The 16,017-nt window shown below is 36.3% G+C and overlaps 1 protein-coding gene across 8 annotated transcripts in view; it reads right to left on the bottom strand.

Annotated features, from left to right (window-relative positions):
- LOC139944921 (disks large homolog 1-like) overlaps positions 1 to 16,017 on the bottom strand; it is a 95,586-nt gene that overhangs the window by 34,545 nt on the left and 45,024 nt on the right. Inside the window, exon 1 of one of the 8 annotated variants that reach the window (XM_071942108.1) lies at positions 12,174 to 12,382. The exons of 6 other annotated variants lie outside the window; for them this stretch is intronic. The gene's annotated coding sequence lies outside the window, so the exon portion shown is untranslated. Of the gene's footprint in view, positions 1 to 12,173; positions 12,383 to 16,017 lie in introns of those variants that run through there. One more of the 8 variants, XM_071942109.1, reaches the window with a different exon arrangement.

Below are 16,017 nucleotides of genomic sequence, written 5' to 3'. Positions count from 1 at the left end.
AAATAATCACATGCATATTTCATTCCCAATAGATAAGGCAAATGTTCTAACATTTGGAGGGAGAAAGAAATCAATCTTCAGTCAACATCATGGAGTACTTATTTGTGAACATGAATAAATCACAAAATATAACTGGACTTACAAAACAGCCATCTTGAATTTGTTATAATCTGTGCAAATTTCATGTAGGCCAAATTGAACTTTTTTTGAGGATTGACATTTAAATAAAAACCTAGATAGCTTTCTGACTAATGTGCATCCATAACTAAAAACACATTATGTTGAGGAGGGTCCTCTGATATATTATGGTTACATAATGAAGAATCGATGTTCTTGTACAACAACGTCTTTTGACAAAATTTGAAAACTGTCAGATATTTGCAGAGCATGAAGAGTAGATTAAACTGAATAGATTCATAGTTAATTCAAAACATGAAAAATTGTTTAACTGAAATTACCAGAGGTTTCTTCTTGCAGCCAAACAGTCCCACAACGCATTCACATGGAAACCACGCACTCGATGATGGATCCGGCACCGGGCTGTGAATCTCATTGCGCCCTCTATGGTTCCCATCATACGCACTCCACATTGCGTATTTTTACTGTGATTATTCTTCAAGAGTGTTGTCTAGTTTTAATTTCTCTTCACACAGACAGTCTTACAACTCATGCACAAACTTAGATGATACAGCCTCCATGTAATTTAACACAGCATGGGTTCCTGCCCAATGCCAAATGCAGATATTATCCTGCAGCTATGTATTCTGTAGACCGTATACAACCCTGATAAACAAAGACACAGCAGTCGCTGAATTGAATCAAACGGTTGGCCTCCAGTAATGCTGTACCTCAGATAAAAGGCATGCAAGGCTAGAACCTGTTGTAGTGTACACAAGGTTGGCTCGGGGTTGAAGATTGTCCCTTCATGTACACATACATGAAGATGAAATCACACTGCTTACAACCAATTCCAATATCCATTACTTCCTTACAGTTGGCAACCAGTTTATAACTGGTACTCAGCAGACTTGAAGTTGTAATGCTCTAATTCAAAACTTTTGCTGATGACAAAATCTTATCTCCCCATTTGAGAAAAATCCTCTGTGTACAACTTGACGATTGTCTCCAGAAGAAACAAATGATTTTAAGAAATCATAGTCAGTTGAAAAGTTAGAAGGTCAGTCCTTCGATCATTATTCACATAGATCCAAGTATTCTACAGCATAAATAATTGATGCAACAGTTGGGTAGATCGAATCCTAAATCAGAGAAATGGGGCCAACTTTCAATTCTCCATACAGGTCAATGAACTAATGACCGAATCCAGATCAACTCCAAGATGTTATGTTGATGTCCACGTGGATACAGACTGTGTGGATTCAGGTGAAATTCAAATTTCTTTATGAAATCCACTTATCATTTATTTCAGTTGTAATTCAAAGTCATTCCCTAATTGAGTATTCAATAAAGGTTAAATTTCTGCTGGTGGTGAAGTCTCCAACTAAATGGAAAAATAATCCGTTCCTTCAGAGAATCCAAGGTAACTAATATAAATTAAATTAAAAGATCTGTGTAGAATGGCACTTTGTAGGTTGAACATTCCACTAGAATATAATAAGTGTTGAGGGTTTCCATCGATACTAAATCACTAGTTGACGCTTTCATGTCCATTGTTGAATCCTTCAGTAGCTGTTGCCTGTTGTATACTGCCGTCTCATTTCAAGCTAATCTGTTGACTGAGAATTCCTGTATAATGACAACAGCTGATGGGATCCCAATCCACTATGGAGGTTTACGTTGTGAATGGAAGAAAAGATGAGCAACAGAGGTTGGAGAGGAGTAAGCTATGAATACATGTGTGATGACTCAGAGAGAGAGACGAGGCAACCGCAGCCTTCAGTAAATGTAGAGAAGACCAGATATTCTTAAAGGTGACATCACTCATGCAGCAGTTACCGTGGTGATGGGATGACTTACCCTACAAATAATGGCACCAAAGTGGCATTACTCCACAACTGATTGAGTGTTCCACTCAAGCCTTTTTTGTTTTAAACGCTGAGCCAGATGACACCTGCATGTTAAAGATACTGTCATTCACGCATCACTTATCATGTGCAAACGTTGCTTCAATGATAATGAGACTCTAGAGTAAGAATGAAGAACACAACCCATGTCTAAGAGTCCTCTCTTAGATGATACAGCCATAGAAGAAGAAAAGCCTAAGGTGTTTCACCAGATGCCATGGATGCAGGAGAAGCAATACACTGATGAGAGCTGGAGATAATTGGCAGATGGCTAGGCCGACAGGTTGATTAATAAACCGTCTACGGACAAACGCTTGCCTTTAAGTGACGATCCAATGCTTCAGTGTTTCTACTCTTGACACAATGCCTGATTATTAAAACGGCGTGCCGTCCACACTAAGTTCATAATGCACTATGTCCATGAGTCACTCTTATTCACTTCAGTAGAATTCTAGTTGTTTCATCCAAACCAGCTTTGTAGCCCACAAATGATGAATTACGAATGGACAGGTACAAGAGCAAGGGTTAGAATGAGGGGGTTCAAGGGAAAAAAAAGGAAAAAAAAGATGTGGATGAATGACCAAGGAAAGGTCAGGCCTGTCTAGCACCACTAGTAAGAGATCTTAATATTAAAATTACTGATGAACAATGACAGCCTAGTCACACATACAGTACATCTATAAATCTCACACACTACTAAGGATAACCCTAGCATCATATTGGAGCAGTTACAGCTGGTGAACTCAGACGTAAAAAAAAACTGGCCAAAGAGAGGAGGGTTTTAGAATGGCTCTAGGTCTCTCTAGGCACTCCCCATGAGTGTTCTCTACTCGTTGGTGCTCACTCTGCCCAATGGCATCATAGCACTCCTTTGTGGACTCTCCACGTTTTATAATAGAATGTCAGATGGTTGCATCATGAATTTAATCAGAGAGGGAAAAAACACAGACCAGTTGGGTGGAATTAGCTTTCTGGAACTTCAAGTGGGAATATTTATGACATCTGTCGACTAAAAGAGACAAGAAATGTATTTGTAACAACTTTAAAGGGATTGTCTATTGAAGTTGAGTTTGGGAGGAAACTATACTTTAGTTAATCCATAATAGAAAATTAACCCTTAAACTTAAACTATGACAATCTTCATTAAGAGACAGTCTCAAGAGATCCAACCAACATTTCTGTCTGACACACAAACCCACTTTAAGTGCCCTACAAGGTAGAGGGTTTTTGTCAGAAAATTTTTCTTCTAATTAAATTGTTATTTTCAAATTGCAGGTGTATTGATCTACAGTGATGTTAGAAGGTGCTCATTCAGTCAACTTAATGATAAGGTTGTTTTCCTGAATTCTTTCATAAGCATGTTGACATCAAAGTTTACCAATTCCATTCTGTCACTTATAAACTGTTATTGTTGAATATTTTCTGAATATAGATCCTTATGTCTTCTCTCTCCCTTAGGTTGCAAAATGCCATAATTTACATTTAAAAGAGGCCATTATTTTTACAAGAACGCAGAACAATTGATTGCGTGGGTTTAGACTCATCGGTTGGTTTACATCACGATCAATATAGGGACCTTGGCTATATAGCAGAATACCGGGAGCCCTGGGCATAAGGAATGCTACATTTGCCTCTCACCTAGTGACAAGATTAAATAAACCGTACATAACTATTGTGACATTTCCAGAGACAGTTTATAATCAAAGTTCAAGAAGAGAATCTGTTTACATATTTCAAGTATAGTATCAACAGTACGCCATAAACACAGCATTGTTGAATATAATGTACATGTACCATGTACCATATCTACACTCAACATGAAATTACTGCTAAGTGCATGTCAGGGCTACCCTAAATATTCAAAGCTTGTTGCTGTGTTTGTGAGGGGTTTGCAGTGCAGTAAGTGTGGGTAATCAGTTTCATGTAGTTAATTGCACCATTGCATCAGCTTCTTATTTCTCTCTCAAAATTCAACTTTCTGTGAATCTTGGCTCACTAAGCAAAGCTGCACGACAAGTTCAATGAAGTACATGTAGATTGCAACCTCCATCAACAAGGAAGCTGCACCCACACTCCCTAAAAGTGCAAGAAATGTTTGTGCTCCAATAATTACACATACACCTCCATCAAGCCACACTCTGTGTACTTCACACAGCTTGTGTTTTCTCTTACCATGTGTTCTATATTCAAAGTGTCAAAGTCCAGACATTTATCACACTCCTTTGCAATGACAACCAGGTCCCCTGCTAAATGCCAACATTATAATCTTACTTGGCTTTGATAGTTCTAGATCAAGATTTATGTCGTCAATGTTAATTATTTGAACTTATCACAGTGGGTGCACCGCTGACTTGTATAGGTGCGCACACAATAAAGTGAGTGGGCGGCAACAAACTAATTGAAAATGTCTTATATCTTTATTGACAGTACACTATTTGGACCCTGTATTTGAAGAGTCAATAAAGTTGTTTTCCACCTCACCCCCCCCCCCCCCCTACGTCTAGACTACAAGACTTGTTACTTTGCATACAAATTAAGAAATGATTGGGTCATTAAGTCTGGCTTTTAGAACTACAGGCAGGTCTTAAACTCTGACTGTCACTTGACAATAATAGCAATGTACACATGTGTTCAACGCATAGACTAGACCACCTTCATTATGATGAGGCACCAGACTATTGATCATTCCAGCTCGGTTTAGAGTACATTGTTTTGAATGTAAAATGATTCTTTTAGCTGCAAGTTGATTTGTGAACACCTCTGCATGGACCAACATGAACAGTTTGTTAACGTATGCATAATGTACTTGTACTCAGTAGGGTGTGGATATCCCATTTCATCATCAAGTACATGATGGTCATAAGAGAACATCAGGTACATGACTTAGCACACTGTGTGATTACTGGGGCATGGATAACATCAAATTATCATCAAGCAGAACGTTAATGAAGCTTACATAATACGTTCAGTAATACTGCTCATGAATTTTGGGTTTTGAAAACCCAATGACAAAAAATATATATATATATTTTTCCTTGGTAAAGACAACAATCAAGATTCGTACACTATCTTGCTTATTAGGCAAAAACAAACTTGAAAATCAGTCCAAATTGAAGAAGCAAGCAACATTTATCCAGTGGATCAACTGCACAAAGCATCATAGGCTGGTGCACTTTGGCTGTGCATAATGTAACAATGATTGAACACAGCAATGAAATAATACATGATGTGCAAAGATGTAGAAGTAACTAGATTACTCATGCATCAAGTCACTGATTGGATTAAAACTATAACCTCAGGACATCAGGTATATAAAGGCTATTATGGTTTCTCAACAACATATGTGCTCCAAAATACCTTGAATTTCAGCTTTGTACATAGGAATCATCCTACATACTATTAAAACCAGGATCCAAGATAATAATTAGTTGCCAAGACCAAGATGTGCAAACTAAACACTTGGACCAGAATGGCTGGGAAGTAAACTCATTCTCTTCCACACCCCATGGGTTATTATTTCACAACAGGACATTCATAAATGACACTTTCTCACATCCTTGTAGTCTCAGCAATAAGGAGTGAGAACAAATAAATTGTCTAGTTCCCTTGAGGTTGCATCAATTATTACATCTGATTTTCACTACACAACAAGAGTCCAGACTCTTCATGTCCGGGTTCATTTTTGTTGTATCTTGAATATAAACAAGATGGCGGAACAGCAAATGGGAGCAGTATGGCTTTTTGTTGTGCGTGTTGCAACCTCACACACACAGTACTAGTCACGTCCTAGTCATGCCACTGTAAATTACAGAGTCAATTACTCGTCTCCAAAACCATCTTATGAAAGAGATTGGGGAATACCTGATGAGAATTGTGGCTGCTGGATTATTCTCATTGTAAAGTACTATGGTATGCCCAAAACATGTTCCTAAATAAAGGTTGATGTCTTCTCAACAAAATTGATTTAAAAACTAAATTAAATTCTAAACACGGTCTAAGTTAATCATCTTGCACTTTGAATGAATATATTTCTGGTTTGTTTTCAGCTTTCTGTTAGCTATATTCTTAAGAAGACACAATGTCACTTGAATTCTTGTGACTTCAATATGCATACACTGTTTAAGCACTGTACATTTAGCGCTATATGTTCCAGAGTAAAAACCACAGCATATAGACCTTTTTCACATGTGTCCAATCCAACCATATGACTGGACTGAGTCATAAATGATGAGCAATCCATACCATTCCATTTGACAGCAAATATCTCTGTCATTTATCCAATGATTTTCTCATCTACTCTAAAAATAGACTTTGCATTCTTGCAGGCTCATGGGAATGACCTCTTAATTGAATACCATTGGTTCTTTAATGAAATTACTCCCTATAAATGGTCAAGTTTCCTGTGTGTGCAATAATAATCCATGTACAGCAATTCATATCAAAAAGGAACCCTGAGACCTTTTCACCCAGCCTCAATCTGACCATACTTCAGGGGTCATCTAAGGATGTATTTTGTAGTTTTCTTGCACTATATTTATCGATAAGAAATACACAGTAATATTAGGACATTATGATGTATCATTTCATTTGCACATGAAGCACAAAACATCAACAAATTTATCTCAAGTAAACCAAATGATGTGACCATGTGACATCCTGCTCAACATATTTGCGGCTTTCTACAAAAATAATTAATAAAAACTCTTAAAGCAAAAGGAATTCGAGCCTAGCTATAGATGTCTTCAAAAGCCCCACGGTTCCCCATGTGACATTTCATTGCAATGCAAACAAAAACCCAAATGCTAACTGTGTGTACTTAGATGTCGCCGACGAGTGTTTCTATTGGCACAATATGAATAATTGAATCTGTAGAATTCCCTTGTGTGTTAAGGAGAATTCTTGAAGAGGGTGATGATAAGATATGACTGTGCGGTTAACTGGAAAATACAAATAAGTCTGGAAGGTGGTGAGTCAAGATGGAAGCATCTGTGAATGTAGACTATATTTCTACCTCCATGGTATAACCATAGAGCAAGCAAGGACTGTATATAACCAAAGAGCAACGACTGTATTAACTTATAGCCATAGTTCATAGTCTACATTTACAACACAAGAGGGCACTACATTGTTTTGAAATTAGCTCATGAAAGAAAATTATTACAGAATTGTTTGCATAATGGCAAAAGGGATGTGGTTTATACAGTGTATATGATGATATGTTTTAGTCCTCTGATCTCATTTCATTTATGTAGTTTGTTTTGTGCTGCAATTCTTAAGACCTTCACTGTCAGGACAATATTAAAAAAAAAAAAACATAGTTTACAACCAAGTTGAGACACTTTCCACTGTTCTTTTCAATAACTATAGATTTCAGAGGTAATTCCAATGTACGCATGTATCATGCAAATGTACAAAGTTTGAAATTTGCTTTAATTAAAAATATTGATATAAAATTTGTTATCATTACTGTGAATCTGAATCAAATTCACCACAGTAGCATAAATAAATACAAAGGAGAAGATTTCCTTTTCATTCAGTACTTGTGGCTCTTTAACTGATAGCATTAATCAGGTACATCACTTCATCCTTGTTGCCCTAAGCTGTAATTATGTACATTCAACTACATGGTGAATTTACATCTCTAATGGTGACAGTTCTATCTTAAGATTTAATAATGAGGTGTGGTTGATTTACCAACTGATGTAATTAAATGCTCAACACCCAAACGCAACATTTGTTCTACACAATAATTGATTTATAGTCGGGGGAAATGCAGGCAGTATTATGCGCTCCCTTGTTGCCAAGGGCAACTGCGGTGTGGCTGACCAGTAAAAACAGATTTTAGAAAAAGCTGATATTTATCTTGCATTATTGTATGCTCTTACAAATGTTATCGTGGCTGCACACTTTGTTAAAAAAGACAGACAAGCATTAAATGGTGAAAAACAGAGCACTATTTCTTGATTAAATTAGGGATTTTCTTTATTCTCAGTCATCAAAGATATGCTAGACTGGTTTGCAAACTATTTGGATAAAACTTCTATTTAAGCAATGTTAACATTTCCAATCACTTGTTAAATATGGGGAAAAAAAATCAAAAGTGAAATCCTATTTATATCACCCATAGGATTGTCACCGTAACATGGTCATATTAGTATCTCAAAAAGGCTGGGCCTGATTCTGTCGCACATTATAGTTCAACTCATTTTACTCATGTTTCACTTTGAGTTTGCTAGCCTGAGAACACCCACTGACACAACCTTAGTGACATTAATTTCACACTTATGACTTGAATGACACTCATCAATCATAAACGTTCATTCAAACTCTAAGCACTAAACACAATAATCACATTTCTAGCTTCATTGCAGTCAGCACAAAGAAACCCATTCACCACCCAACCCTTAAATTCCACGTGAATTGAATTTCTATTTATTGGACTTGACTGCAGCACTAAATACCAGCAATTATACACAGGAACTATTGTAAGCAGCTGCATTACAATACAGACAAGAGTATTCACATGGTTTTCAAAATGCAGCCATAATGTATCCATGACAATTATAATAAAATTCATCACTTTAGAATTTATCTATCCTGCTACAATAACAGAAATGTGATTTGATGATTGTGAAATTTCATGATTCTATCAGCTTGTTCCAGTGGTTAGACTGCAGGACTTGCAATCACAATGTTGTGGGTTTGAATCCAGCTAAGTTTACCACTGATTTCACAGGAGGTTTACCTACCCTGTGCGTCACAAGGAAAATGCAGCTAGCGACTTAGACACAGCATGGATAAAGTGCAAGGCTCAAGCTCAAAGAGATTTTGAGAAAATCCTAAAAATCATGGAAAATCCAAAGAAATCCATTTCCATGCATTTCTCAAGGAAACACAAAGGTACTCTTAGTATGATTATACTACACAGTTAGTGTACTGACAGTCATGTCACAGCAATGTAGTAAGTACCTTCAGTTACCTATGCGTACAGGTGCACAAAAATGTTGATTCATCAAGCTTAAACCCTAAACAATTCTGGTCAACAGAGGTCTCACTTCATAATTTGGGGTGATGCAATTCTGTTTAAAAAACTCCCTAAAGACCCAATCTCAGTTATGTCGATTGTTTTCAGTTTCAACTCATGGTTTAACAAATAATGGAATAAACAACGTCAATGTTGTTTACTAATTTATTTTATAAGAATGGGGTCACATCAGTACAATGGATACACCAGTTGGGACTGGCAATTTCATTAAAATAGGTCAACAAACTAAACTACGCCACCATGGTCATACATTTCACAATCACATAATTTGTTAAACCTGATACCCAAGTGGTTGTTATGCAACAAACACATGTTTATTGATGTTTTATTTCATCTTGAGTTGTTTTAGGGTTGTTTTGGGTTTATTTTTTTGCCATTTATACCACAGGTCATTTGGGTTTAAACAGCAGGTTGCAAAGGCTAATTCCACTTTGCCTACAACCCACAGTTGTTATATTCACTGCATACAATACATTGAAGTACTAATGTGACTAAGTAGAATAAGCTTGATGAATTTAAATTCAACTGATAAGTATGTTAAAAGATCTATCCTTCATTATTTTTAAATTACACAATACCAAATATGTAAAGGTTGTTTTTTTCAAAAACAAATTTACATACATGTTCATTCTTGTGAAATTTGTGAAGACAGTTTTTTTTTATTTGACAATATATGATATCGACTTGGACTTTGGCTCTGGTTAAATACCATTCAAATACACATGACCTGGTAACTTATTACGCATTTATCTACTAAGTCAATAGTCCAAGATGTATTAAGATAGAAGAAACAGGAATGTACCGTCTGTTTCACAATCCTTGATCTGTCTCCATTTATACAATGTCTGTCGTCAAATAATAAAGGGTTCTTTTCTCCTAGGAGTTTGGATCAAGTGGGAATCATACAGAAGCTACATATTAGCACAACAAAATATGACTTCACTAAACATTGCAAGCCATACATTGCCCAATTGCTTACAGCTATTAATCCTAATAACACCCCTACCATAACAAATTACCTGCTTAGCAAAAACTGGCAACAAGTCAATCGCAAGAATCAACACGACAACCGAGTCTCAGGCCATGTTGACTGTTCAATACACAATTGGAAATGATAAATGACCAAACTATTAATACTGAATATTTTTGTAATTACTGACTTACTTTTGAGATGCAGCACATGCAAAACCAGGTCCCACTAGTCTTCATCTTTCTTACCATGGCTCTACACTAGACTCACTGATGTTATTATAAGGAACAAAATCCTGCCACCACAACCGCTGCTTGCCAAACCCTTGTCTCAATCCGTGATCATTGACGAGTACAAGATTGCCGTAAAACACTGCCCTTCCTCACAGCGCACGTGGAATAACATTTACATTGCATTTAGGTGTCAGATACCCATGGTCAAACTCCCTCTTGCCGTCAAGTGGCTGTGATTTTCCATTTATTCTGCGTGATGGTCGTAGTGTGAGATAGAGATGTAAGGATGGTTGTGATACTCAACGGCTCTGTTGACGCTAAACATTGACAGCAATTTGATCAAATTCACATCAGAACTAGTCACCTAAGAGTCTTGGGACGAGAGACTCTGTAAGGCGGAGTGAGATGCTCACAACTTTGTCACGGAACACTGCACCATCATGAATATTCTGTACATCATCTAATCTCTAAGTGCTAAATCAAGAAGTGTCCTATTCCAACCGTGCTTTATGTTTATCATCATAAACCTCCACTCCCATCAAATACTCATGTTTTATTTAACAAACTGTATTATTGATGGCCGCAATAAATATGGACATGATATAAATTGAAATACTCCTGGGTATTTCTCTGTACTGATTTGAATGAGGTTGATACTACTAATTGAATGAGACTACCTCAGCATTGATGAATGACTTATACAATAAAATTGTACTACAAATCAGCAAATACTCATTTGCATTTGGAATACATCACCACCAATAATTTACAGCATACATCTTTGTATAAGTTTCGGATTAAGGAGTCGGCCGATTGAAACATAAAAAAGGCAATTCTGCCAACAATCAATAAGGAATTATTCTGGCAATAAAAAATCAAAAGTAAGTAACCAGTTCCTTTTGATTAAGGCTTTTCATTCAGGGTTTTTTAAGGTATCTTTTAACAATATTTCGCTTCAAAATGAATGTTCAAAAATTTATTATGGAACCAGTTATACCTGGTAACAATGTATTGCAAATTTACCACTAGCCTGGTTCTGAACAAACAATTTGTTCACACTTTATAGCAAGATCCATCAATCAAGTAGACTTTAATCGAGCATTGTGAGGTTGAAAGGGCCAAATGGACAGGTCCTTCTTTTCGGTAGACTAAGATTCCGTATTAACCGGTTTGATCTGGGAGTTCCACATTTTCCTAGTACCTTCCTTAGGTTTAGTTTTAGGAACACTAACCCTGTCTGTTTCACAGGTCAACACAGTGTGATGTCCCGATTGCATGACCAGTGCTTGCTACACGGTGAGCCTTCTGAGGGAGTCAAACATGTCCACCAATGTCAAGCTCGCCCCACGCAATACGTTATGGGTGTGTTATCACATCAACCATTACTCACACATGAACACCTTGTACACATTGACGTGTCTATATATACGCCTTGTGTTTTAGTGTCTTCATGTGTTTACACGTCATCTGGAAGTGAGTGGCAAACTATATTGCGGGGAACACAACCCCATGGTGGATGCATTGATTTACCTTCTAAGCGTAGTCCATGATCCTTACCCAATCAATTGTTCTTGGTATGTCATTTGGTATGTGACCTAACTAACTAAACCAAGCATAATTTATCCTGTTTAGATCTCAATACACACCACAACATAATGATTCACTCTAATTCAGATCAAGATTCAATAAATACCAACACACAATCATTCAACGTGATATCTGTATTAATATTAATGGCCTTCTAACACACTCAAATCACACACACACCTTCTACTATGCCTCCACAACACACAAACTAGCCAAGTCTTACCCATACTAGTCTTTACCACCATTTGTGATCGATTTGAAAGCATTCCAACTTGCTTTTGCAATCCATTGCAACCCCTCAAGTAAAAACCTACCTGATCTATAGAGTCTATAACAGGGCCATGGACCCCTGTACACTGTGCTTTCTTACCCCCTTTGAAGATTGAAACCACTGGGGCTAAATCCACGTACTTCTCCAGGTTATGATTTTGTAACTTCAACGGTTAACGCATTTATCACCACTAGGCAAACCCTATGGTATGATCACACAATACACCTTTGCCCTGATTGTAACAATAGAAACACCAGACTATTGTACATGCCTTCTACACGCACAAACCTATCAGTACATGAGTATGTACACATGTACATGTCTATCTGCAGACCTTCTATAATTGTTCACTGAACAGTGGTAGTAATTGTACCCATAGCCTGGCACTATCCTCTCTGGAGTATCACTGCATGCCCCAATGGCCACATTGTTAACATGTACAGCTGGTAAAAAGCTTATGATCCTGAAGCAAACAACAGAGTTATTTATATCCAATGGGCGTTTATAACTGTAAAGCACAGTTATTAAATTAATCCCATCTGGAATAATGAACTAAAAGCTTTAACCAATACAATTGTTTATATTCTTTAAGAATGAACTTGTCTTCACATTTTTAACTACAGCTTGCAAAAATACAACACACGCCAGGAGTAAAACAGTCTTGAATATGTGAAGAATTGATGCCTCAAGCTGAATTGCCCTTGTGCAGCGTGTTATCTCAAAATTTCTACTACAGATGACAATCAAGAAATGTTGAGCAAAAGCCTTTTAGAATTATAGCCTACATGGTTTACAAAAAATACAATGCAATCCAAGTAAACATCACACAATGACTAAGAACTGATCTTATTGTACCACAACATTTAACAAGTCAAAACTATGCCCAGTGGTCAATCAGATGCTTTACGACAAACAATATTTAATTATCTAATGCTTAGCAACATTTTGCATCAAACAATCACCACGCATTAACAAAATTCACTGCTATCTGCTAAGCATGTTTTGTAGACCATAGCAAATTCAAACATCCAGCAGCTCCATAAAATAATGAAATCATAGAGCAAGTATGAAATTCACAGATCCTTAAGCTCAGAATTCCCTGTACACATCGCATAGTGTAATCTGTTTATCTTCACTGCTTATACCAGTAGTAGTTGGAGCAACTCATCCCTAGAAACAGGAAGATTATCAGCTTACCTGTAATTCCTGCTTGTCACTAGCCATCATAGCTTGCCTTCCGTTCAGTACGTGTTTAAGTGTAACACTGATTAATACAGATTGACATTACATCATATAATAACCTCCTTACTGATCTAGAGTATGTAAACAACCATGGAGGTAGGAAGATACAACGCAGTCTTGACACTCAGTGCCCTTTCCAATCTTAAATACAGTCATCGCTCTAAATCACGGTTCAATCCAACCAATACAGTATACAGTCATCGCTCTAAATCACGGTTCAATCCAACCAATACAGTAGGATGGTCACTCTCTTATTCACAAAGCTGCCAGCTTACTTGCACATTTTCTTTTTATATTAACCTTTTAAGCCAAAACAAAGATATTATTTCCTTACATTTGGAATTTAAAAATTGAATTGAAAAAAGCAAAACAATTAAATAAGAATCTATTTATTTTAAATGATTTAAAATTTAGTATTAAAATTTAAGTTTTTAATCTAAAAATTATTTTCAGTAGACAGATTAAGAAACTTTCAATTTAGGCTTATATTTCTAATTAACAAATGAAAGTAAACAATAATATTCAGTCAAGAGCAAACATTTTGTATTTATCTCAGAAATAAAAACCATGCTTTTTGTCTTACTTTTTATCCCAAAAATATTTTGTGTTTAATATTTCCTGTTTATAAGTTTTATTATAACTAGGACTTCAGGTTGCCAAAATTTTCTTCTTACTTCTTATCTTTTTAAATTCTATTCAAAATTTAATTTATCCCCCAAAATGATTTTATTTCTTCAAATGAAGTGAACCTTGACGAATTTGATTCCAAATAGATGGTCTACCACAACCATGAGAATCAAGCAAAGAGAAATTTGCCAGAAGCATTTTGAGATTCTTCTCCAAAACAGTATTGATCGGTTGCACTTCTATAAAAAGTGCATGCGCACACTGTGAATGTCAGCCAATCCTAGCGCGGAGTAATACCTTGATTTAAGGTGTATTTCTAGTCAAAGCAAGATAAATCTTATAAATTCTGTCCAGGAGGATATTGTTACAGCTTCTATGCCTCAGTAACACGCTCAAAAAAATCCCTCTTCTTAGTCCGCTGCCAAGCAATTGTACTAGAGCTTCTTGGTTTCCATGAAACGCTTTCAAGTCAATAAGCTATTTCTCCTTTCCATCTACAACCAAACTGAAATCTTAGCCGAGACTTTATGCTTATTTTTTCCGTTAGAGCTTTGTTCTCACCTCAGGCAGCTTGGACTAAAAAACTGATGCTGTTCTACTTCAAACAATCCAACAGATTTTAAACAAGCACTTTCTTATAAATCTGCATTTGCTTTTTCCTGAGGACAAAGCACCCCTGACTAACATTCATAGCAGCGGATTGAAACTTGACACTCCAAAAACAGAAACATCAATAGATGTCCCCCAAACAAGTTATCCTGCCTGTATTGAATGACTTTCATGGACATAAAAACATCTTTCAAATCATTACAATTTCATTCTTTTTCTTTTAGAATAGGTGTACACTGAACCATATGAAAGAGTTTATGTGAGGTTAAATTTGAGTATTTCATGAGACATTAAAAGTGTTAAATTAACACCAAATAAGATTTCACAATTAATCAGATAATCTTTTAGTAATCAACAAAACTCTACAATTTCTTTGACTTTCCACCCAGATGAAAGCTGATACAATGACATTTAGAAAGCTATCCATTGATATTTATTTTCTTTCATTTCTTGTTCCCCCACCGAGTGATAAACAGGCAGAGCTCAATCTTAACTAGCCTCTTTTAAGAACTACCACAATCAACATTAAATTGGTCCAGTCTAGGTCTTGCCAGTGTGTTTTTGTAACATTTTAATCCTGCAAGAAAAAAGGTCAAAACAAGGCTGTACTTCATAACAGAGGTATCAATTCTGGCATTTTAAGCCAGAGAGAGAAAAAAGGAGTCAGGTTTAGTCTTCTTCCTGCAGGCAGAATAGAAAGTTAGCAGCATTCAAGATGCCAAAAGGTCTCTCCATACCTCTCAGGCAAAAACATCTTGAAGTTCAGAAACAGTATTGTGTTGAAAATACAGAACTTTACCTTTTTAAAAATTGAAGGATGTGAAAAATCAACTAGAAAGGTATACCCCCAAAAATCATGTTACCATGTAGCAGTTAATGATATAATCTCACATTGCTAATAACGGGAAAGTGATAAAACATGAGATGAATGCACCCTAAACTAATAATAATGACAGCATATATGAAGGATTGCCTACAAGAACACACCATCTGCATTCTGCAATAACCATTCATAGTTATCCTGTTTGCCTCAGGCATTTAGATCATTTCAATTTATTCAAACCACAACTGTAATGTTTCATTGAGATTTGTTTCATGGGTTCATCAAAGTTCATACTTTCAAATTCATGGAATAAATCCAGTGCTACAATGTAAAAAATCTGCAGAGGGTTGTATGGTGATGTAGAGAAACTAAACAGGTGGTGAATCCCAATGTTCAAAGTGCTTTTTTTTTCTTTCTTTCTTTTTTATATTTATCAATTTAACCATATCAATCAACTTTGTAGACACTTATCTGAGCCTACTTTATCACAGGTGCTCAAACATCTAGTGTTACATGATTGGTGTTAACCCTTCAGCGACTTTTGCATATAATCATTTATCAGTGTCTCAGAAATGTTTCTCAGGAG

This window comes from Asterias amurensis, chromosome 12, assembly GCF_032118995.1.
Source record: "Asterias amurensis chromosome 12, ASM3211899v1".
NCBI classification, from domain to species: Eukaryota; Metazoa; Echinodermata; class Asteroidea; order Forcipulatida; family Asteriidae; genus Asterias; species Asterias amurensis.
The sequence above is the reverse complement of the archived record's forward strand: the minus strand, read 5'-3'. Positions and strand labels throughout refer to the sequence as shown.